Source organism: Quercus lobata, chromosome 4 (genome assembly GCF_001633185.2).
Source record: "Quercus lobata isolate SW786 chromosome 4, ValleyOak3.0 Primary Assembly, whole genome shotgun sequence".
NCBI classification, from domain to species: Eukaryota; Viridiplantae; Streptophyta; class Magnoliopsida; order Fagales; family Fagaceae; genus Quercus; species Quercus lobata.
The window spans coordinates 76,919,844-76,943,207 of NC_044907.1; the positions used below are offsets into that span (position 1 = coordinate 76,919,844).

Consider the following 23,364-nt stretch of genomic DNA (forward strand, 5'->3'; position numbering starts at 1 on the left):
GTTAGCAAACCGTGATCACAAACTTATCTAGATGTAAATTCCTAAGTCTATAGGTTTGATTAGACAATGCTCAAGGGGCTACAAGTCAAAATACAAAAAAAGAGGAAGCTGCAGGTTCAAGAATTCAAAACATGCTAGGTTCGACCGATCAAAAGACGGGTTCTGCAGAATTTAATTAAAGCCCATCAACTTGTTAAGCCCATTGAGTGACTAAGGTTTTAGATCTATTCTCCTAGTATATAAAGGAAACCTAAGGCACGTTTTGTAATGACTTTGGAAGTGCTCTTGTGAGATCTAAAAGGTGCCGTGTCTTCTCCTTTCAAAGTCACTACCAGAAATCATTCTCATACCATTAGAATCAGTAGATTTAAAATTGTTGCTACAAGATTAAAAACTGTTGATGATCTAAACCTTTGAGTGAGATCTCAAAGTAAAAAATGGAGAGTTTGTGTTTAGCAAATCCAAGATAGAAGAGGTGGAGTCAGAGTTGCATGTGGTCGTGTTAGTAAGTTCTACTTGAGGTCGTTTTAGATTTAAGGTTTAAATCTATTGTAATCTTCCATTCTATCATAGTGGATTTGTTTGCCTTAAGGATAGCTAGGTTAAATCCTCTGCAGGATTTTACCTTGAAACGGTTGGTTTCATTAGTTTTCCTAGGTCATCATATTATTGAATTCTTTATTTTTCTGCACCAAGTAATATGTTTGCATGTGTTTAAGCTAAATCTCATAATTAATCTAAGTAAATACTTGACTAATTCATTAGGTTAAACTAATTTGTTTAAGGGGTCTAAACAAACAAATAAATAACATAAGAAAAGGAACACCACTACTAGATTTATAACACTCTATTACTGGTAATTCCTAAGCATAAAATTTATCACAAAAATTCCATTTAAAACCATGACATGAGCTCCAGAAAATACCTAAAGATACCAATAATGAGACAAATGTAAACCACAAGATTGATCATATGCAACAACAACAAGAAGAAGAAGCCTTAAATCCCAAATTTTTGGGGTCAATTATGGATCCTCAACAGATTAATTAAGGTCAACCACATGTATTCTTTTCCTCTATTCTATTCTATCTGAAGTCATATTCTCTGTTACTCCCATAATTTATAAGATCATTCATAATCAATCATCAAATCTAATTATAATGTGTGTACACACACACAACTTTCAAAATGCATGTATATTGCATAACTGTTAGATGTTCTTAAGCCTACTGCTGCTACTCTTCAAGTTTATAAGTCAACTGATGGAGATGAAGATAAATTCAAAGTGGTTAAAAATGATGATATATATTATTACTAATGTTTAAAATTAAAATTTCACTTCCCACAAGATTCTATTCAACTAAAGAGCAATAGTAAAATACTTAGATAAAAAGAAAACACAAAAAAAGAAAAAAAGAATAGTTGTAGAAATCGTATTTTTTACAACAGAATTATAAAATTGAGATGGATCAGAACATTGGCTTGGTTTCTCAAAAGAGAAGCAAAAATTTGCTTAGTTTATTCAACTTCGATCATTTGGGGAAATAATCATCGCCTCCATCTCTACTATATCTCATATTTAGATTCTAAATAGATATTCACACAATAACATGTAGATTATTACAAAACAATTCACAAAACCTGAACAAGTAAAACAATTAGAATCTCTACAATTCAGTCCTTCCAAGATGTTTTGAATTTATATCACCATTTTTAACCAATCAGTAATAAGATATATATCAATCAATTCACCAAGATGATATCATTTTTACTTGAACAAGTAAAACAATTTAGTCCTTCCAACCTGAACAGATTGATCCCACATGTTTGCACATAAATAAGTTTCCAAACAGTCAGACAATCAATTCACCAAAACAGGATTTTTAACTCAATCAAAAGAAACTGCGTGAAACTACATAACCATAAGTATGAATTGTCAATAGCCACCATCAACAAAATGACCCACTTCCACAACCCACCACCAACAAAACGACCCACAAAAAATATATATAAGATAGGTGTACCTAAGAGCATCTCCAACAGGAGAGCTAAACACAAAATGCTCTCTACTTTAGAGATAAACCCACAAAATAGGCTACTGTTCATTCTCCAATGGACTCTCTATATCCTGAATTTTTTTTTGCTCATGAACAGTAGCTCATCAAGTCTGATGGGCTACTGTTCATTCTTCAAATATTTTTTTCTATTACAATAATAAGGTATTGAATAAAAAAATGTTGGAAGATGTTTAGTTGTTAAAAAAAAAATAATGAATGAAGAAATAATATTTAAATGAGACAGAGAATGAGATAAAGAATCTGTTGGAAAGTGTATTTGAAAAAGTGGGTAGCTAAAAAGTAAAAGTCACTGTTCATTCTCCAAACAGTACAAAAATTTGCCTAATCTGCTGGAGATGCTCATTGGTTAACTAGTATTACCATAAATTCGTTGCACATAGTCTGTCGGAGTCTTTCAAATTGTACTTCCATTTCTGTACATTCAACTACCCTCTCAGCGCGTTCTGCTTCAAATTTTGCTTTCATTTCTGCATGTTTAGCTACCCTTTCAGTGCATTTTGCATCTAATTGACTCTTCATAGCTCATTGCGTACACGTTTTGTAGAAGTTGGAAGCTTTGCCATGTATCCTTGACCAAGGACATATCTTGACTTGGAGCCTAACATGGAGACAACAGATTGGAATATTGCATCCCACTCACTACTAGATAATGTTTGATCTTCAAAGGTTCTGATGGTTCATGAATAAGAGACCTGGAGTTCAATCTCCGCTTACACCAAAAATCGATTGTTGTCTTGGTTTGATGATAAATGGCACAATCATCTAAAGCGGACGCTATAGGTTGAAACTCTAAAAAAAAGAAGAAGTATTGGTTGATATCAGGGACGGACCTACAATAGGGTAGAGGGGGAACCATCCCCCCCCCCGCCCCCCCAAAAAAAATATATATACATATAAGCTAAAAATTTAAATTTCGGCCCTAAAAGCCTCCCCCCCCCCCCCCCTCCCCCAAAAAGTAATACATATAAAAACTAGTATACAAAAAATTAAGATTTGCCCTTAAATATATATATTTTTGGCTCTCCTCCTCTAAAATATTTAGATATTGACCTACAAAAAAAATAAAAAATAAAATTCATGCCCCAACTACAAAATAAAAAAATAAATATGGACTAAACAAAAATCACGCACAAAACATTAAATTCCAGAAAACCTAAATTACAAGTCCCAAATTTCTACCTCATTCTTCCTCCACTCAACCTCAACGCCTCCAATTCTCAAAAAAAAAAAAAAAAAAAAGAGGAAAAGAAAAACCTCAACGCCTCCATCACTACCATCTGCTGTTGCTGTTGTGTTGTTCCTCATATCAAATTCGATTTATAGTTGCTGGCTAGCTATTGCTACTATTCCTCAGATCCTCGATCTACATCTACTGGTGTTCACACTCATACACGAGTTGAATCGACTAAGGTATGGTGAATCTGAAAAATTTCTCTCCTTTCTCAAGTTCATATTTGTGTTTTTTTTTTCTCTCTGCTCGATTGCTTTGTCTCTGCCCTCTGCGTTTTTTAGGGACTGGTGTGAGTTGTGACCACAGTTTGGGTTGCGTTTGATTGTTTGTGACTTTTTTTTTGTTTTGGTTTTATACTTTTGTTACTTTATCTATAAAGGCAAACATTTGTTTGAGCTTATAAGTACTACAAAACTTTGTCTGAGCTGGCTAGTAATAAAGGCATAACTTTATTACTTTATGTGAGTACTGTGTTTGAGCTTGAGAGTAAAGTCTTTGGTACTGGGTCATTAAACTTTGTCTTTGACTCTTTGTTACTTTGTGTTGTGGGCCGTGTGGCCAATATATTATATATATGAACTTGTGTTTGTCTCTTGTGATTTAATTTAATTCTTTGTGTGGTTGTGATTTAAGTCTTTGTGTGGTCAATAGTCAATAATTAGAAAACATTAAATAACTATTTAAATCATGGCTTTAGCAAACATTTTAGAGAGTAGAAACATTGGTGTCATATTGTGGGCGTGGCTGTGTAATTTTATTCCATTCTTTTAGATTTTTTTTTTTTTTGAGAAGTCCATTTTTTTTAATTGGTGAATCTAACACATGATAAACAATTTAACATTAATATTGTTTAAGAAACACTTATTTTGTATGTCATACTTTGTTGATGACTTGATGTTTTTATAATATGAAATGTTTAAGAAATACTTATTTTGTATGCAGTATTTTATTGAATATGAAATAGATGTTAGTTTTTATTTTCATAATTTTTTTATTTTATTTTAAGCTTTGCCCCCCCCCCCCCCAGGTTCGAATCTTGATTCCGTCCCTAATTGATATGGCAAAAGGATGTGGAACATTACAACCGTAGGATTTATCCAAGTATCTTGCGAATTTTTTGTCATTTTCTCCCATAAGTGGAATGTGTGTGTTGAAACTTCATCTGTGAGAAACAACTACCTTTGGGTATTTATTTCTTTGTCTCCATATTGCTTTTGTAAAGCCATTTGACTATCCAACTGGACTTGGTGCTCTCATTACCTGAAATAGTAAGCATTTTGTAAGGTTGAATTTAATCAACCATTTTGTTGGCTTTATTCCATGCCAATTTGCTTGTAATTCAACATTTAGAAACCTTGTATTTAGGTGGGAATCATGTAAGGGTAGTGTGTGAGAGAGTGTGAAGAAAAGCTCAAGTGTGCACACACAAGCAGGGCCTTGCGACTAGCTTGCGGTTGGCAAGTCGCTAAAGGAGACACATGTGTGAAGCATGCAGAGGAGCTGAAGAGTCACGTCAGCTGGAGCACTACAGGACAAAACTTCTAGTCTAGCTAGGCAGTTAGCTCGCGACTTAGTCAAGTCACGAGGTCAAGTCCCCAGACCACTTTGTTTGGGAAAAACTGACTTTTCACATTCCAAACACACACTTGTATAAATACCCCTTATACCCACGTATTGTAGATAGCTTCTAGAGACAATTTTGAGAGAGAAACCCTAGAAAAAAACAAGATTGACTCATCCATAACCTTCATCCTTTGATTCTCCAAATTTTTCTACTCTCATCCTCTCCATTGATACATCCTTGAGAGGTACATTAGCCAAATCCTTATCTCACCATATCCATATCTGTGAGAAAGTATTTTGGTGCTTGGGAAGCAGTTCAGAAGGGACCAATCCATTTTGGTTGATGCAATGAGCTATTGCGGGATTCGGTGATAAGGTTCGGCGTAACCCTGTTGGAGCAAGAAGTTTGGAAGGCTTAGGTGCACTGGGTAGATTAGGCTTGGAGGGTCTTCTGCTGTTCATGTATCCCAACTTTATTTTTTAGTGGATTATTGACCGCTTGGAGGGCGGCGGAGAGGTTTTACACCGAAGACTTCGGTTTCCTCTTCGATAACACATCGCTGTGTTGTCTTTGTATTTTCATCTCTCTTCCCTTAATCTTTGTCATTTAATTTCGGCTATGGTTGTGATTTTATTTGGTTTAGATTGCTTTATCAATTCTGTTTTAGCTTATTTTCATATTTCACACATACATTGTTTGATAATAAGCTTGAATTGGTAATTTGTAATTTGGGGGTCTAAACGTTCATAGGTATTTTACACACTATTTGAACATTCAATTGGTATCAGAGCGGGTACACTTGTTGTGATTTAAATATCTAAGTGTGATCCTTGACCCCTTGTGTTTATTTGCCATGGATGGTGCTTTGTATGCTTCTATGCATGTTTTGGATGTTGATGATTGTAGCATGCCATGTGTTTGTGAAATTGCTTCTATGAGTGTTTGTTCTCATGATTGTGATGACATGTTACTTGAATCATTTGGTGTTGTTGATATTCCAAATGACAAACTCTTCAAGAAAAATGCTAAGAAGTTTCAAAAGAATTTAAGTTATTTTGTGAAAATGATGATTTGATTGCTAAACTCAATGAATCCGACAAATTGGTTAAGAAATATAAGAAACTTACTGAAAATTCTCTTGAAAAGCTGAAGGAGCTTAAGTGTTTGAATGTGGACTTGGATGCTAAACTTGTTTTATCTAACGAACTTGTTGATGAGCTAAAATGTGAAAATGAATCTCTGAAAATGCATGCCAAGTATTTGATTGCTAAATCTATTGCTAAAACAGATGATAATATATGTTGCAATCATGTTGTGGTACCCGATTTTGTGCCTAATGTATGTGTAAGGTTGAATTTAATCAACTATCTTATTGGCTTTATTCCGTGCCAAATTTGTTTTAATTTAGCAATTAGTAACCCTGTGTTTAGGTGGGAATCATGTAAGGGTAGTGTGTGAGAGAGTGTGAAGAAATGCTCAAGACTGTGCAGTGAAGCAGGGACTCGCGGCTGGATCTCGTGGGTGGCTCGCGGCTTGCAAGCCGCCAGAAGATGCACACGAGTAAAGCATGCAGAGAAGCTGAACCGTCATGCCAGCTGTAGCACTATAGGACAAAAAGTCCAGACTAGCCATTCAGTTAGCTCGCGGCTTGGACTCGCGACTTAGTCAAGTCGCGAGGCCAAGTCACCAGTCTACTCTGTTATGGAAAAACTGACTCTTCGCATTCCTTTCTCACTCCAGTATAAATACCCTTTATACCCACATATTGTAGATAGCTTCCAGAGAGAATTTTGAGAGAAAAACCCTAGAGAAAAACAAGATTGACTCATCCATAATCTTCATCTTTTGATTCTCCAAATTCCTTTACTCTCACCCTCTCCATTGATACATCCTTGAGAGGTACATTAGCCAAATCCTTCTCTCACCATACTCATATCAGTAAGAAAGTATTTTCGTGCTTGGAAAGTAGTTCAGTAGGGACCAATTCATTTTGGTTGATGCAATGGGCTATTGCGGGATCCAGTAAGCTAGAGAAGACAAGGTTCGGCGTAACCTTGTTGGAGCAAGAAGCTTGGATGGCTTAGGTGCACTGGGTAGATTAGGCTTGGAGGGTCTTCTGCTATTCATTTATCCAAACTTTATTCTCTAGTGGATTATTGACCGCTTGGAGGGCGGTGGAGAGGTTTTACGCTGAGAACTTCGATTTCCTCTTCGATAACACATCGCTGTGTTGTCTTTGTGTTTTCATCTCTCTTACCTTAATCATTGCCATTTAATTTCTGCTGTGGTTGTGATTTTATTTGGTTTAGATTGCTTTATCAATTCTATTTTAGCTTATTTTCATATTCCGCACATACATTGTTTGATAATAAGCTTGAATTGGTAATTTGTAATTTGGGGGTCTAAACGTTCATAGGTGTTTTACACACTATTTGAACATTCACATTTGATGTAGAAAGATAGATAAGTTTTTGAAAATATTATATGATGGTGGTTAAAAAGGTTTCTCCATTTATAATGTATGATACTATGATCATCTCACAAATGTTGAATAAGATGTGAAGTTGCTTTCAAGTGCCAGAAATTTGTTACTGCCTTATATATTTAAGGCCAAGATATATATAGTTCATTTATTCTTCTTTTCTTTTTAAATTATTTTTCAAAATTTTCTTGCTGAAAGTGCTGCCTTACACTCTTACAATTTCAGATTACAACTATCCAGCTGGTTATGTTTTGTCGTTAATTTCATGTGAAAGGTGTTGGATTGTTGAAGGTAGTGCCTAGTGAGGCAAGGTTTCTCTAATCTCCTCATTGAATTTCTCCTCTCAGTACCAAAGTTCTCTCTCTGATACAAGACTTATCTTAGAGGTTTTAATAGTTGAAGGGTTGTAGTCTATTATTAGTTGTTGTTTTCCTTTTTCTGTTTTAAATAAGTAAATTTATAAAATTAATGAAAAGCAGAAACACACAGTAGTGCAATCTAGTACTTATTTTTTTTTCTTAACATAATTTGATGCAACGAATCTGTTTAGTGTTTCCATTTTTTTCAAATAAGTTTTGAAAATTTTTTGAATAGGAACAACCATTTTTTTGTAATTTTTATTTGTATTTTTATTTTTATTGAAGTTTATAATTGAATTAATAATCAGTTTCGGTAAGAAATTATGATTATTTTTGAATGGATTGAGAGTAGTTATAAATGGGTTGAAGTAATTTAAAATGGACTCTTAAAGCCCAACAAGGCTAGCCCATATAGGGAAGGGATGCTCAGAATTTATAATCTAAAGGCCAAAATGGCCCATTAGCATTAATTTTTGAAATATTTAGCAACAGAGCACTGTTTCGGAAATAATTAGGGAAATACCACTTTTTCGGGCCCTATAGCGGCGTTTTCCTGCAAATTTTTTTTATAAGTCCCATAACAGGTTCAAAGGGCCCTATAGTGGCGTTTTTAAGCCCTATAGTGACGTTTTTGGGCCCTATAGCGGCGTTTTCCTGCAAATTTTTTTTATAAGTCCCATAACAGGTTCAAGGGGCCCTATAGTGGCGTTTTTAAGCCCTATTGTGACGTTTTTGGGCCCTATAGCGGCGTTTTCCTGCAAATTTTTTTTATAAGTCCCATAACAGGTTCAAGGGGCCCTATAGTGGCGTTTTTAAGCCCTATAGTGATGTTTTTGGGCCCTATAGCGGCGTTTTCCTGCAAAATTTTTTTATAAGTCCCCATAACAGGTTCAAGGGGCCCTATAGTGGCGTTTTTTAAGCCCTATAGTGACGTTTTCAGGCCCTATAGCGGCGTTTTCGGAAAAAGTGGTACTTCCCTAATTATTTCCGAAACAGTGCTCTGTTGCTAAATATTTCAAAAATTAATGCTAATGGGCCATTTTGGCCTAATCTAAACATATTCCTCTCGTTCCCGTACATGTGTGCCCTGGTCCCACCTACGAGTAAGATTTTATTTTTTTACTTTTTTGTTGAGGAACGGTAAGATATTGTTTTGATACCATTTTATAGAGCGTGATGGACATTACACTATAAATAGTTTTAAAAATGTTGCCCAAAAATGAGAAAAATAAATGGTTTAAATTGGAGACCCTAGCCTTAACATAAAATTAGAGCATGTGAAATCTAATTAGGATGACATTTGACATATTCCTCTCTCTCTCTCTCTCTCTCTCCTTATGTGTTTTAGATTGGGGATTTTATATTTGACTTTGTGTTACCCATTAAGAAGTGGGTTAGGTGTGGGATAACAAGTTTATAACGTGTCAATTCAATTTGTAAGTTTTTAATATAAAAAATGCTACATCACTTAAGGAGATACATGTCATTAGTACATAGGTATTAATACTAACTATAATTGATGGAAGGACTAATGAAGCTCATTTTTCAAAACTTGAAAGACCAACAAAAGTCACTTAAAATTTGAGGGGCTAATTGCACTCATTGGACAAACTTCAAGAACCGATATATAGAATGACTTTACTTTGTATCGAACGAGGGTATATGTGAAATATTAAGTTTGGAAATGTAAAGAGACATTACTTAAAAAAATTTATTTAGTAAAATACAAAAATTTGATAAAATCTTTGTTTGATATATCATTAGCGTGGGAGAGAGAGGATTTGAACTTAGACCTTTTTGTTGAACACACATTAGATCATGCCATTTAGATCACCTAAAGTCATTGGCAATAACTTTACAATATATGGTCTGGATTTCATATAAATAAAATTGTGGATTTGCTTAATCTCTATCATTGTCTTTAACATAAAGAATAGGTTCAATGATACAAATTTTACTACAACTTGTTCAAATAGCAGATCATGAGTAATAGAAAATAAAGTGGTGCTATTGGGCTAGTGGTAAATCCATATGATTATAATTGTTCACTACTCATAACCTGCCATTTTAACAAGTTTGTAAACATTTTTGTTTTTGTAACAAAATTGTAATTTAAAATCACAATCAGGGAGATCACTTGCACTAAGATAACAATGATTTGAAGTCAAATATATATATGGAGTATCATCTTTAACAACTGAATGACGTCTTTTGCATTGAATTTGGAAAAGAAAATTAATCACATTTCATGGACTATATTGTCCCACATTGTTCAAAATCATGACTACTTTTTTTTAATGGAAAATTATGACTAAAATGATGAATTTTCAAAATACTAATCATGCCAAATGACAAACTTTCATATTTTGACTGTAGCAGGGTATCGGTATTTATTATGGTCTGTTCTACGCTCGTGTTGTTGACTCGAGTAGGGTAATGGGGTAGACCGATGAGATTAATGATTCAATTCCTTTTTTTTTTTTTTTTTCATCGCAGCCTGAGTTAATCTCAATCTTAAGTCTTAACTTCACAATTCAAATATATTTACGGAAAAACTTATGTACAGTTCCTTAAGTTTTGTATACAGTACTACCATGTACTTGAGTCTTAGCGTAATGATCACTCCATAAGTATAAAGTTTTTGTGGAGAGGGAGGAAGGGACAAAGTTTAAGTCTTTAGGAAAGAGTTTCATGTACATATACACTTAAATTAGGCTAAAGTAGAATGTTTATCTAGTATTAAAAAAAAAAAAGTTCTACAATTAAATTTAAACATAGTTATATTGACCAATAAAACGCAGATAATATTATACATTTCAAGGACAATTAAATTTGTTAGGTTTTTAGACCCCTTAACACAATATGTTTAACCTAATATTAAGCCAAGTTGATTAACAAGTTTGTTGTAAGGACTCGATTTTTAACGACCCATGAACGACGTTGGGCTCGCATGTAAAAGGCCCCAACAATATGATTTGTAGAGAGTGGGCCTGAAATGTATGACCTTGGGCACAGGTGAACGGTTTAGTCGTAGTTCCTACGGGAATTTATGTATGGACGGGCTTGGCTTGACTAGCTAAACCCTCCATTAGCAAGGGTTGTAAGCCTTAAGCTTCGTCGGCCCCAAAAAACCCCCCTTTAGCTTTGTTTTCTTCTCCTTTTATACTACTGTTCCATTCCCCTTTTTGTGTCCATGTGTTAATTTTGCTTTTTGGGGTGCAGGCCTGTCCAGTCAACCCATACCTAGAGTGGTTGGGGGTTGCTGGAAAAGCATAAGGGCATGGTTTTGAGTATGGGCTTGTCAGATGCAGAATTCTGTATTACTGTGTTGGAGGCTTTTTCCCTTGCCCTGCCCCTGTACCGAGTTTGCCTCTTTTCTCCAGGTTTTTTGGGAGGTGCTGAGCATAAGATCGTCCTCGGCCATGTCCTCGTACCCTTTTTGGGCTTTCATTAGGTGTCCTCGGAGATAGCTTTTCCTCGGCTTAGGCCTTGGGCCCAAACGAGGAGTGGGCTTGGGCTACAAATTATTAGGCCCCACAATAGCCCCTCAAAATCCTGCTGCCCGACTTTAGTTGGGGAGGAGGGTTTTGATTATGTTGGGATCACATCATGACTCGCTCAGATTCTGTACTTCATCGATGTCTGTGCCTTTCCATTTGCATAGAAGATGCACCGAGTTATAAGAGGCACCCCTTTAACTTTTAGTCACGCGGCGTTCTTTGATGCTACAGTGCTCGAGACGCGCCTTCACGAGGATCTTTTAATTTTATGGTTGCAGATGGTGTTGGAGACCGAGCCAAGTCCTTCTTGTCCGTAGAGTTCTTTGGAACTCTACGTAAATTAAATATCTCCTCCTTTCCCTTTAAATAAGTAGGATAGGAGGTTACTCCTCTTACATACAAACCCTTCGGTTTTCTTCACAACCGTAATCCTTCAGCCATAATCAGAGTCTCCATATCTAGTGCTTCCCACCCTTAGTGCAATATGCCTAAGGCACGTGCAGGGGTGAAGGAACTACACCCACCACAGAGGCACCGGGTCCCTCCGAGACTCAAGGTGAGGTGGTCTGGACAGGGTAGACACAGACTCAAGATGATCTTCCATCTTGGTAAGGTGGGGATGGTATCTTTACCTCTTTTAGCCAAAATCCGAAGCAGGTACTAGTCGCGTCAGATTCTTGACGCGTCAGAAGTAAGGTTTTCCGCCATCAGCGCCGTCTGCTCTATCGCAAGCGCGATTATACGGAGGCTCCTCAACTTCCGGCTCCCTGCACCTTTTCTTCAACGGTGCTAGCCTGGAGTCAGGTTCCCTACACCTTTTCTTCAACGGTGCTAGCCCCAAGTTGGGCTCTTTGGCTGCCTGAGTTATAGGCATGTAAAAGTGTTGAGGAATGGTTTCCTTAAACAATATCTTGGAACAGCAGCCTACCTCTCCTCTGCACTTCTTCTTCGGCTTTCTCTTCATTCCCTTTTATCTTTTCTTTTCGCTTATGTAGTTAGCTTTAGTTGAAGCTTATTCCAGCTTTTCGTTGTACGCTGTACTATTTCTTTGTCTTAATAAAAGATGAATTTATTTCTTTCTAAATACTTTTCCCTTCGGCAGCAATTACTTTGTGAACGGGTGCGCTATGTATGTATCTTCCTTTAGTGATGCTTAGAGCAGGAAACCTTGAAACAGAACCTTACCAATCTGAATTTATCGGCATTATCAAGTATAATAATGATAATTCCCAGCAAGTTAAACTCATGAAACTAACCGAGATAACGGCTTAATGCCCCGTAATGCAACTGTCTGAGAACGATAAATACTAAATATACCCTCCGAGGGGGCTGCCGAGCAGCGAGGGGCTTTGGCTGTGTTTTGATAACACCTGACCCTATAACAGTTGCACAAATTCCCTTGGTATCGAGGATCCGAGGGTAGGCTGCGGATTTCAGTCGGTCTAGGAATTAACCCAACTATCAATGGGTAACTCTCATCTGGGGTAGACTCTTAGGGCCATATAACGTCCAGGCTGTGTCCAAACCCTGCACTTTTCCTCTTAAGTAGTTGGTTTCCCCAGAGGCTTGAGTCCGAGGACCATATAAGATTCTGTCCAAAACTTGTAGTTTTTCGTCTAAGTAGTTGGTTTCCCCAGACGCTTGAGTCCGAGGACCATACAAGGCCTTGGTTCTGTCCAAAACTTGTAGTTTTTCTTCTAAGTAGTTGGTTTCCCCAGAGGCTTGAGTCTGAGGACCATACAAGGCCTTGGTTCTGTCCAAAACTTGTAGTTTTTCATCTAAGTAGTTGGTTTCCCTAGAGGCTTGAGTCCGAGGACCATACAAGGCCTTGGTTCTGTCCAAAACTTGTAGTTTTTCGTCTAAGCAGTTGGTTTCCCCAGAGGCTTGAGTTCGAGGACCATACAAGGCCTTGGTTCTGTTCAAAACTTGTAGTTTTTCTTCTAAGTAGTTGGTTTCCCCAGAGGCTTGAGTCCGAGGACCATACAAGGCCTTGGTTCTGTCCAAAACTTGTAGTTTTTCTCTAAGTAGTTTTCCCCAGAGGCTTGAGTCCGAGGACCATACAAGGCCTTGGTTCTGTCCAAAACTTGTAGTTTTTCCTAAGTAGTTGGTTTCCCCAGAGGTTTGAGTCCGAGGACCATACAAGGCCTTGGTTTTGTCCAAAACTTGTAGTTTTTCTTCTAAGTAGTTGGTTTCCCCAGAGGCTGAGTTCGAGGACCATACAAGGCCTTGGTTTGTCCAAAACTTGTAGTTTTTCGTCTAAGTAGTTGGTTTCCCCAGAGGCTTGAGTCCGAGACCATACAAGGCCTTGGTTCTGTCCAAAACTTGTAGTTTTTCGTCTAATAGTTAGTTTCCCCAAGGCTTGAGTCCGAGGACCATACAAGGCCTTGGTTCTGTCCAAAACTTGTAGTTTTTCGTCTAAGTAGTTGGTTTCCCCAGAGGCTTGAGTCCGAGGACCATACAAGGCCTTGGTTCTGTCCAAAACTTGTAGTTTTTCGTCTAAGTAGTTGGTTTCCCCAGAGGCTTGAGTCCGAGGACCATACAAGGCCTTGGTTCTGTCCAAAACTTGTAGTTTTTTTTCTAAGTAGTTGGTTTACCCAGAGGCTTGAGTCCGATGACCATACAAGGCCTTGGTTTTGTCCAAAACTTGTAGTTTTTTGTCTAAGTAGTTGGTTTCCCCAGAGGATTGAGTCCGAGGACCATACAAGACCTTGGTTCTGTCCAAAACTTGTAGTTTTTCTTCTAAGTAGTTGGTTTCCCCAGAGGCTTGAGTCTGAGGACCATACAAGGCCTTGGTTCTGTCCAAAACTTGTAGTTTTTTGTCTAAGTAGTTGGTTTCCCCAGAGGCTTGAGTCCGAGGACCATACAAGACCTTGGTTCTGTCCAAAACTTGTAGTTTTTCTTCTAAGTAGTTGGTTTCCCCAGAGGCTTGAGTCCGAGGACCATACAAGGCCTTGGTTCTGTCCAAAACTTGTAATTTTTCTTCTATGGGAATTAGCTCTTCGACCGAGCCCCTAGAACCATCTGCGCGGCTGACGCTATAAAGCGTAGCCCCTAGTCAAGAATCATAGCCCCTAATGGAACTTTACGCTAGAACACCATAACCGGCTGGTAGAAATGACAAGGGAACTGTCTCGAACTATCGCCTATGCCAAGACACAAACCCTTTCCCACAGACGGCGCCAATTGTAAGGACTCGATTTTTAACCACCCATGAACGACATTGGGCTCGCATGTAAAAGGCCCCAACAATATGATTTGTAGAGAGTGGGCCTGAAAGGTATGACCTTGGGCACAGGTGAACAGTTTAGTATTAGTTCCTACGGGAATTTATGTATGGACAGGCTTGGCTTGACTAGCTAAACCCTCCATTAGCAAGGGTTGTAAGCCTTAAGCTTCGTCGGCCCCAAAAAACCCCCCTTTAGCTTTGTTTTCTTCTCCTTTTATACTAGTGTTCCATTCCCCTTTTTGTGTCCACGTGTTAATTTTGCTTTTTGGGGTGCAGGCCTGTCCAGTCAACCCATACCTAGAGTGGTTGGGGGTTGCTGGAAAAGCACAAGGGCATGGTTTTGAGTATGGGTTTGTCAGATGCAGAATTCTGTATTACTGTGTTGGCGGCTTTTTCCCTTTCCCTGCCCCTGTACCAAGTTTGCCTCTTTTCTCCAGGTGTTTTGGGAGGTGCTGAGCATAAGATCGTCCTCGGCCATGTCCTCGTGCCCTTCTTGGGCTTTCATTAGGCGTCCTCGGAGACAACTTCTCCTCGGCTTAGGCCTTGGGCCCAAACGAGGAGTGGGCTTGGGCCACAAATTATCAGGCCCCACATTTGTTGTTCAAGTCTAGGTTAAACAATTATGAGTAAAACAGATATAATGCGGAAAGTAAAGAACACAAAGATTTGATGACCCGGGAAAACCAAACCAGTAAAAAACCTGAGGAGGATTTAACCTAACTATTCTCAAGATAAAAACAAATCCACTATAGAAAAAATTGAAGTTTACAAAAGGAGAACTTATTGACACGACCACGTGCAAGCTCTAAGTCCACGGACTACTTCTTTTTTAGATCTGTAGCAACCACAAGTTCTCCTACTTGTGACTTTGAGACTCCACTCAAAGGTTTTGGATCTCCTCAAATGTTCTTTATGCAGCAACTGAAACAACCATCAGTTCTTGATGTGAATCTTGATTTTGATAGCTCTATGTGTGTGTTTGAAGGTACAAACCTCTCAGGTCTTACAAAAGACTCAACAAAGACCTCTAAAACGTAGTTAGAGTTTTTCCTTTTATAATAGGAGTGAAACACTTAACCCTACACATCATATGGTCTTGGGCTGTGTTTGAAAATACTGCAGAAAATTTCTGATCTACGATTCTCAATTGATCAAGTCTATTCTTCAATCGATCGAGCCGTGCAGAATTGAACAGTGATTTCCTACAATTACTCGATTCCAAACTTACATTAAAACAAACTTTAAGTAAGTCTAAATCTAGACTAAATGTTTTGATCATGATTTGCCAACATATACAAAATGAAGTTCTAATACATTTAGTTTCTAAAGTCTTAGAACCTAATAGTAATAATTTTATAAGATTTTTGTTTAATATATCATTAGCATGGGAGAGGGAGGATTTGAACTTAAACGTAGTTTCAAAAAAAAAAAAAAAAAAAAAAAACTTAGACGTCTTTGTTGAACATACATTAGAACATACCATTTGTCCTAAAGTCATTGGCAATAACTTTATAATATATGGTCTGAATTTCATATAAATAAAATTGTGAATTTGTGTAATCTCTATCATTGTCTTTAACATAAAGAATAGGTTCAATGATACAATTTTTTCTACAACTGGTTGAAGTAGCAAATCATGATTAGTAGAAAATAAAAGCGGTGCTATTGTACTAGTGGTGAATCCATACAATTATGATTGTTCACTGCTCATAATCTGCTATTTTAACAAGTTTGTGAATTTTTTTGTGTTTGTAGCAAAATTGTAAATTAAAATCACAATCAGGGAGATCACTTGCACTAAAATAACATTGATTTGAAGTCAAATATATATATATATATATATATATATGAGATGGGTTCAAGTTACACCTAGTGTAACTCCACAAGAGTTACACCTTTTTTAAACCTTAGATTTCCAAAATGATCTAACGGTCAAAAAAAAAAATCATCATTTTTACATCATTAAATACTTACCTAATTAATAACATCCTTATTATCTCTCTCCTTATTAAATATTTCTATGTGTCTCCTTTTTCTCTCTCCAATTTCTAATGCTTACCTAATTGATTTGCAACGTAGACACAACATTTATCTTATAAAGTTAAGTTCTTAACACATTCTTCTCCCAAAAAAAAAAAAAAAAAAAAACAATGGTGCATACTGTGTAACGGCCATCTTTTGTGCCGAGATAAGCTTATCCTTAGGCTTCCTCCAACTCAAAGGGATCTGTTTAATAATCTCTGCTTCTTCAATCCAAAAAATTTCCTCAACTATTGCACTCTTCGATCATTTAGCATTACAATAGGTGATTGAATTTTAAATCTCAATTACCAAAAACGTTGTATTACTTGTGATGGTAAAAGTAAAAAATAATGGTAGAAGTTGAGAACTTGACATAATCACATAGAACAAATTTAAATAATAAAAAAATTCAATTTAGATGGATAGAAGAAATAATGAACCCGCACTCTGTATGAACCAAAAATAAAAAATAAAAGCAATACATACAGAGTAAAGAATGAACGATTTGCAGCTCCAGGTGAATATCTTCCTAAAAATGATGAGGAAAACGATAGAGTTTTTATTGAGGGGAGAAAAAAAAGGACAAAGCATAGAAAGTGGAGAGAAAAAAAAGGAGACACAGAAATATTTAATAAGGAGAGAGATAATGAAGATGCTATTTGTAAGGACACAATTTAGTACCGAACCAAAACAGTATTGGGTTCGTACGTAAAGGGCCCAGACAATATGATTTTTAGAGCGTGGGTGTAAAGAACTAGGCTAACCGTAATCTATCCTCAAAAGACTCACTTTCATGAACGTTCAAGGTTTTTCAGTTGATACCCTGGATATTTCCCCTTATTGACTAATACAAATCCCTTTTTCTCTTCTCCCTTTCTTCTCTCTACTTTTCGTCTCTTGTTCTTTTTTTTTTTTTTTTTTTTGGTCTCCTCCTCCTTCCATGTTCTTCTTTTAGTTTATATACTCCCCTTTGCGTTCCATCCTTACCGCACACGTGTAGGTTGGACTCGGAGGATCCCTTTCTGTCCCATCCTGTTCCCCTGGGAACTTCCTATGGGCAGCTGTAAGGCTGCTTCCTTACTGCTCAAGTATCACCTCCACATTAATGCGACCAGAGAGTTAGTTGGGAGGTCATTAATGCGGAGGCAGCTGTTGTTACTGATATTTGTTGGCCTTATCTCTTTCATCCGTAGTCGGTTACTCTTATCCTTTATGGTGACCTAATTCCGGGATCGAATCGCAGTAAGACCACGTCCCAGCCTTCCTCGGACGCGATCGTCCTCGGACGCATACTGCCGAGGAGTATGGTGTCTTCGGATGGGCACACGTCCTTGGATGGGCCTCAGGCCCCACAACCCTGAATCAATTCCAAACCCTACGGGCCCATTAATCGACCGGCCCCCACAATAGCCCCTCAAAATCCTACTTTTCGATTCCTCGGGAGAAAAGGTGGATTTTGACGTCATAAGCCTGCGCCTGAGCGCGTTTTGGGGCATGCCCCTGACGCTTCAGTACCCTGATTTTGGCAGCATTTAATTCTGACAACTCCCTTGTCTCCCACGTTCGACGGTGAGATCCAAATCGAACGGCAAGGGATTCCTCTTATTTCGTGAGCGGGAATTTTACCGCTCACAGTCCTTACATGACTATAAAGGCGTTCCCTAACTAAACCTACACCTTACCTTTGATGACTACGTGGTTCCAGAGCTTATACATCGAATCTGCCTTCTTTCAGGCTTCGTTATTTTCCCGGCGATTACAAATAGTCGTACGTTGTCCGAGGTCCTTCCCTTGAACCTGTAAGTTTCCTTGAAGCTTCTACCATTTTTGTTTATAGCCAAAAATCCTTTTCTACTAAGTTTTTTAGAAAAATGGGGAAACAAAAGAATCCCTTTCGACGTCTTGTTGAATCCGAGGAGGGTATTAGAAATTTCCGTTCTAAGTACAAGATTCCTCCAACGGTGGGATTGAGGTATGCAGCCCAAGGGGAGTGGGTTGATGCCAGGCAGACCGGGGAAGTAGTTATCCCCATGATTGCCTTTATCGAGGGCGGGATGACTATTCCCATGGGTAGTATCACCAGGGGTTACCTCAACTTTTTTAGGCTATCCCCTACTCAATGTGCTCCCAATATGTTTAGGATTTTGGGAAGTGTAGACGCTCTGAATCAGAGAATGGATTTAAAGCTAACCCATCACGACGTGAATTGGGTGTACAGCCTCCACCGCCTAGCTGATCAGGACTATTATCTCAAATCGAGATATCCTGAAGTGAGGCTAATTCAGTGCCTCCCCACTTCAAATAAGAACCTAAAAGAAGATTTCCTTATTTTTTATGGAGAATGGCATGATGGTCTACCTTGCCCCACAGTAGAGGGAACACCAGGTGGGTGCAAAGTTATAGACCTATGCTCGTTAGCTCATGAGCGCATTTTACCTTCCTTTATTATTCTTGCATATCACAATTTTAACTTTAGAATCAACGGTTTTGCAGATAGACGCTACACAAAACCCAATCTCAGACTAGTCAACAAGGCTAGCCTAGATAGCTTATTGAAAGCTGAAATATACGTGAACGAGGCTGATGGCCAGTTACGGGCAGCACATTTAATTCTTGGCTATACCCCCCTTTCTTTTGGCTTTCAGGCGCCGAAGTGCGTGATTAGGGCACGCGATCCTCGGCTTCATCGTATCAGCGTTGCCCACGAAGGGTTTATTGTTCCAGAGGGTATTCCACCTCCCGAACACACACCTCTCACAGAACCTCTTTCTGTGGCCAGCTTCTCGGCGGAACCTTCTTCGCCCTCATTTTCCCTTAAGAAAAAGGGAACCAATAGGAGAAGGAAAGGGGGAAAAGATAAGGAAAGCATCGTAACAGTATCTGAATCCACGGACAATTTCGGGATTTTCGATCAACCCATAAGCCCCGAGGAAAATCCTGACGATATGGGGATACAAAGGAAACCTCAGAAAAGCTTGATGGAACTGATGGAAGGTCCACCGGGAAAGTCTGTACCTGCTAAGACAGTACCATCCCCGGCTTCATCTCTCTCAGCCAGGTCTCCCCCTCCCGTTCCTCGCCAACCCCCTCGATCATCTCAGCAACCAGCGCTGCCCAGCGCTGTCGAGCAGGAAAAACACAAGGCTCAGAAGGGTAAGGAGGTGGCAGATGCGAGCAAGTCTCATCCCATTCGAGAGGAAGATGTCCAACGAGCTGCAAAGCAGCAGAAAACTAGGCATCCCGCCACGCGGGGCCATGAGAAACCCGATTCCCCACATCCTGATTCACAAGCGTGGCTGCCAGCTCCTATGCTCGGTGGGGAGACCCTGCGAGACGATGCCTCTATAAGGGACTACAATGGCGGCATTGGGTGTCATGTAGCCTCGGCCATAGAGGAAGCCTTATTACTCCCAAAGGATATGGCTAAGATGAAGAATATGAGGAAGAATCAAATCATCCTTGACAACAAGCGATACTTGGGCATGGTGAGAAGCTGTCTTTTACCCTGTCTCATTCTATAATTTTTACCTACTCATGCGCACTTTTTATTAATCCACGAAGCTGCCCCATCCCTCCATTTTTTACAGATCATTCAAAATACTTTCAAGCTAGACGAGATGCTCAATGCTTGCTCCAACCAGCTAGATGGCGAAAGGAAAAGAAGGGTAACGGCTGCACAGACTTTGTCCAAATCTGAACAGGATTTAGTCGACGTAAGGAAGAAACTACAGGTCGAAGAAGAAGCTCGCAAGAGTGCCGAATTGACATCAGTAGGATACTAGAAGCAAGCCGAAGAACAAGCAAAGCTTCTTCGCGAGGCGAATGCCGAACTGAAGAAGACTCGGGAGCAAGTTCTTGTTCTTAAGAAGCATTTAGAAGAAACTCAGAAGCTAAGGGAGCAAGCCGAAAGACTCAGAGAACAAGCCGAGCAGGCGAAAAGCAAGTTCGAACAGGCAACGAATGAAGCCGAGCAGAGGGGCTACGAAATTGGGGTGGCTGAAACGGAGAAAGCTTTAAGAGCTGAGGTTCCGGAGGTGTGCCGTATCTACTGCACGAGAACTTGGAACGAGGCTCTTAACGCTGCTGGGGTTGAAGCCTCGTTTGAGCTACGTAAGCCAGAGAATATATATTACCCCGAAGCGATACGCTCCTTAGCTCCTCAGCCGTACCAGACTGACACTTCTCCACCAGCTATTAATCCTAATGAGGGGATTTTGCCTCGCAATTCCTCTCCAGGAGCTTCCCCAAACAAATCCAATACTGCTTCGAAGGCAGAGACGGCCTCACAAGGCTTTCAACAAGAATTGGACTCCACGGTTTTATCAACCGGGGGTGTTTAATGATTGAAAATAGAGAAGTATATTTGTAATTTTGAATAGACACTTAATGGAGGGCTTTACCGCTTACTTTATTATCGTTCTGACAGATCCAAGTTACTTTCACAATCTTTTTCTTTGTCGTTATAATTTTGTATGGGCTCATTTTGACCACCTTTTTCATTGCACATCAATCTTGCATTCGAAGCTTTCTCTTTCTGACTCCATAACGAGTGTCCGTAGGGCATTATTTTCATCAAGTTTATGATTTTAAAAAAAATTCATCACAATTATATTCATCATTTAGTACTTCAATATACGACTTAGAAGATCAATTTCTACGAGCTGCGGTCCGAGGATCTGGCATAATTTAATTTCTGTTTAACAATACAGTATGAACGATAAAATATTAACTTCCACTAAGTTTGCGATCCGAGGACCTGGCATAGCTTAGTTTCTGTTTAATAATTTAGCATGAATGATATGATGTTAATTTCCACTAAGTTTTGCGATCCAAGGACCTAGCATAACTTAGTTTCTGTTTAACAATTCAATATCATAGGATGTTAATTTCCACTAAGCTTGCGATCCGAGGACCTAGCATAACTTAGTTTCTGTTTAACAATTCAATATGATAGGATGTTAATTTCCACTAAGCTTGCGATCCGAGGACCTAACATAACTTAGTTTCTGTTTAACAATTCAATATGATAGGATGTTAATTTCCACTAAGCTTGCGATCCGAGGACCTGGCATAACTTAGTTTCTGTTTAACAATTCAATATGATAGGATGTTAATTTCCACTAAGTTTGTGATCCGAGGACCTGGCATAACCTAGTTTCTGTTTAACAATTCAATATGATAGGATGTTAATTTCCACTAAGTTTGCGATCCGAGGACCTGGCATAACCTAGTTTCTGTTTAACAATTCAATATGATAGGATGTTAATTTCCACTAAGTTTGCGATCCGAGGACCTGGCATAACCTAGTTTCTTTTTAACAATTCAATATGAAAGGATGTTAATTTCCACCAAGTTTGCGATCCGAGGACCTGGCATAACCTAGTTTCTGTTTAACAATTCAGTATGATATGACAGGATGCAAAATTTACAGGATGCATATTTGACATAAGTTAAAAGAGAATATTTGAATTGAAACTGCTTACTAATAATAATACCTTCTGAGATTATTTACATTCCAGGGATGGAGTACAGATTTTTCATCTAGGTCCTCTAGATAGTAAGCCCCTATTCCTGCTACAGAAGTAATCCGATATGGTCCCTCCCAATTGGGTCCCATTTTTCCCCAATTTGGATTCTTAGTGGCCCCCAGGACTTTTCTCAGCATCAGATCTCTTATGGTTAACGGCCTCATCTTCACATTGCTGTCGTAGCCTTGCTTGAGTTTGTGTTGGTAGTAAGCCAGCCGAACCATCGCGCTTTCCCTTCGTTCTTCAATTAGGTCTAAAATTTTTTCCAGCATCGCATCGTTATCACTTGAAGAGAATGCACTGGTCTTTAACGTTGGGAATCCAGTTTCCAAGGGAATAATGGCCTCGGCCCCATAAGTCATAGAAAAGGGAGTTTCTCCTGTCGAACGTCGGGGAGTTGTCCGATATGTCCAAAGCACATGTGGCAGTTCTTCCACCCATTTCCCTTTCGCGTCATCCAGTCTCTTCTTAAGCCCATTAACGATAACTTTGTTAACAGCTTCAGCTTGCCCATTGCCTTGCGGATAAGCTGGAGTGGAATATCTATTTCTTATTCCCAGTTCTGAACAATATTTCCTAAAAGCATTGCTATCGAACTGGAGCCCGTTGTCCGAAACAAGAGCTCGTGGGATTCCAAATCGCGTAACAATGTTTTTCCAGACAAACTTCTTCACATCTACATCCCTGATATTCGCTAAGGGCTCAGCTTCAACCCATTTAGTGAAGTAGTCTGTGCCGACCAGCAGGTACTTCTTGTTTCCTATAGTTTTAGGAAAAGGGCCGACAATGTCCAGCCCCCATTGCGCAAAAGGCCAAGGGCTTGAGAGTGGGTTAAGAACTCCTCCTGGTTGGTGAATATTCGGAGCATATCTTTGACACTGGTCGCATTTCTTAACGTACTCCTGCGCTTCTCTATGCATATTCGGCCACCAATAGCCCTGCGTTAGTGCTCGGTATGATAGAGACCTCCCTCCTGTATGGCTCCCACAAATGCCCTCATGCAACTCTTCCAGGATTGATTCAGCTGTTTCAGGAGGCACACAGAGCAAGTATGGTCCAGAGAAAGACCGTCTGTACAGCTTTTTATCCTCGGACAACCAGTACCGAGGTGCTTTTCTTCGTACTTTCTCGGCTTCCACCCTGTCCTCGGGCAATGTGTCACTTTCGAGAAATTTTAACATAGGGTCCATCCAATTTGGCGACGAATTAACTTGACGAATTTGGCAAACCTCCTTTGCTGGTGAAGTGGGGGTACACAAGTCTTCGACGATAATTATCCGAGAGAAATTTCGTACTGAGGAGGTGGCAAGGGTCGCCAAGGAGTCAGCGTGGGTATTCTCCCCTCGTGGAATATGTAATACGTCGAAAGATTCG

General features: G+C 39.0%; 1 non-coding gene across 1 annotated transcript; it reads right to left on the reverse strand.

Moving 5' to 3' along the window:
* Positions 1–1,464: 1,464 nt before the first annotated feature.
* On the reverse strand, positions 1,465–1,561 carry LOC115988257. The gene has a single exon (XR_004091427.1). It is a non-coding gene; the product is annotated as a small nucleolar RNA Z103 (small nucleolar RNA).
* Between the last annotated feature and the right edge of the window lie 21,803 nt (positions 1,562–23,364).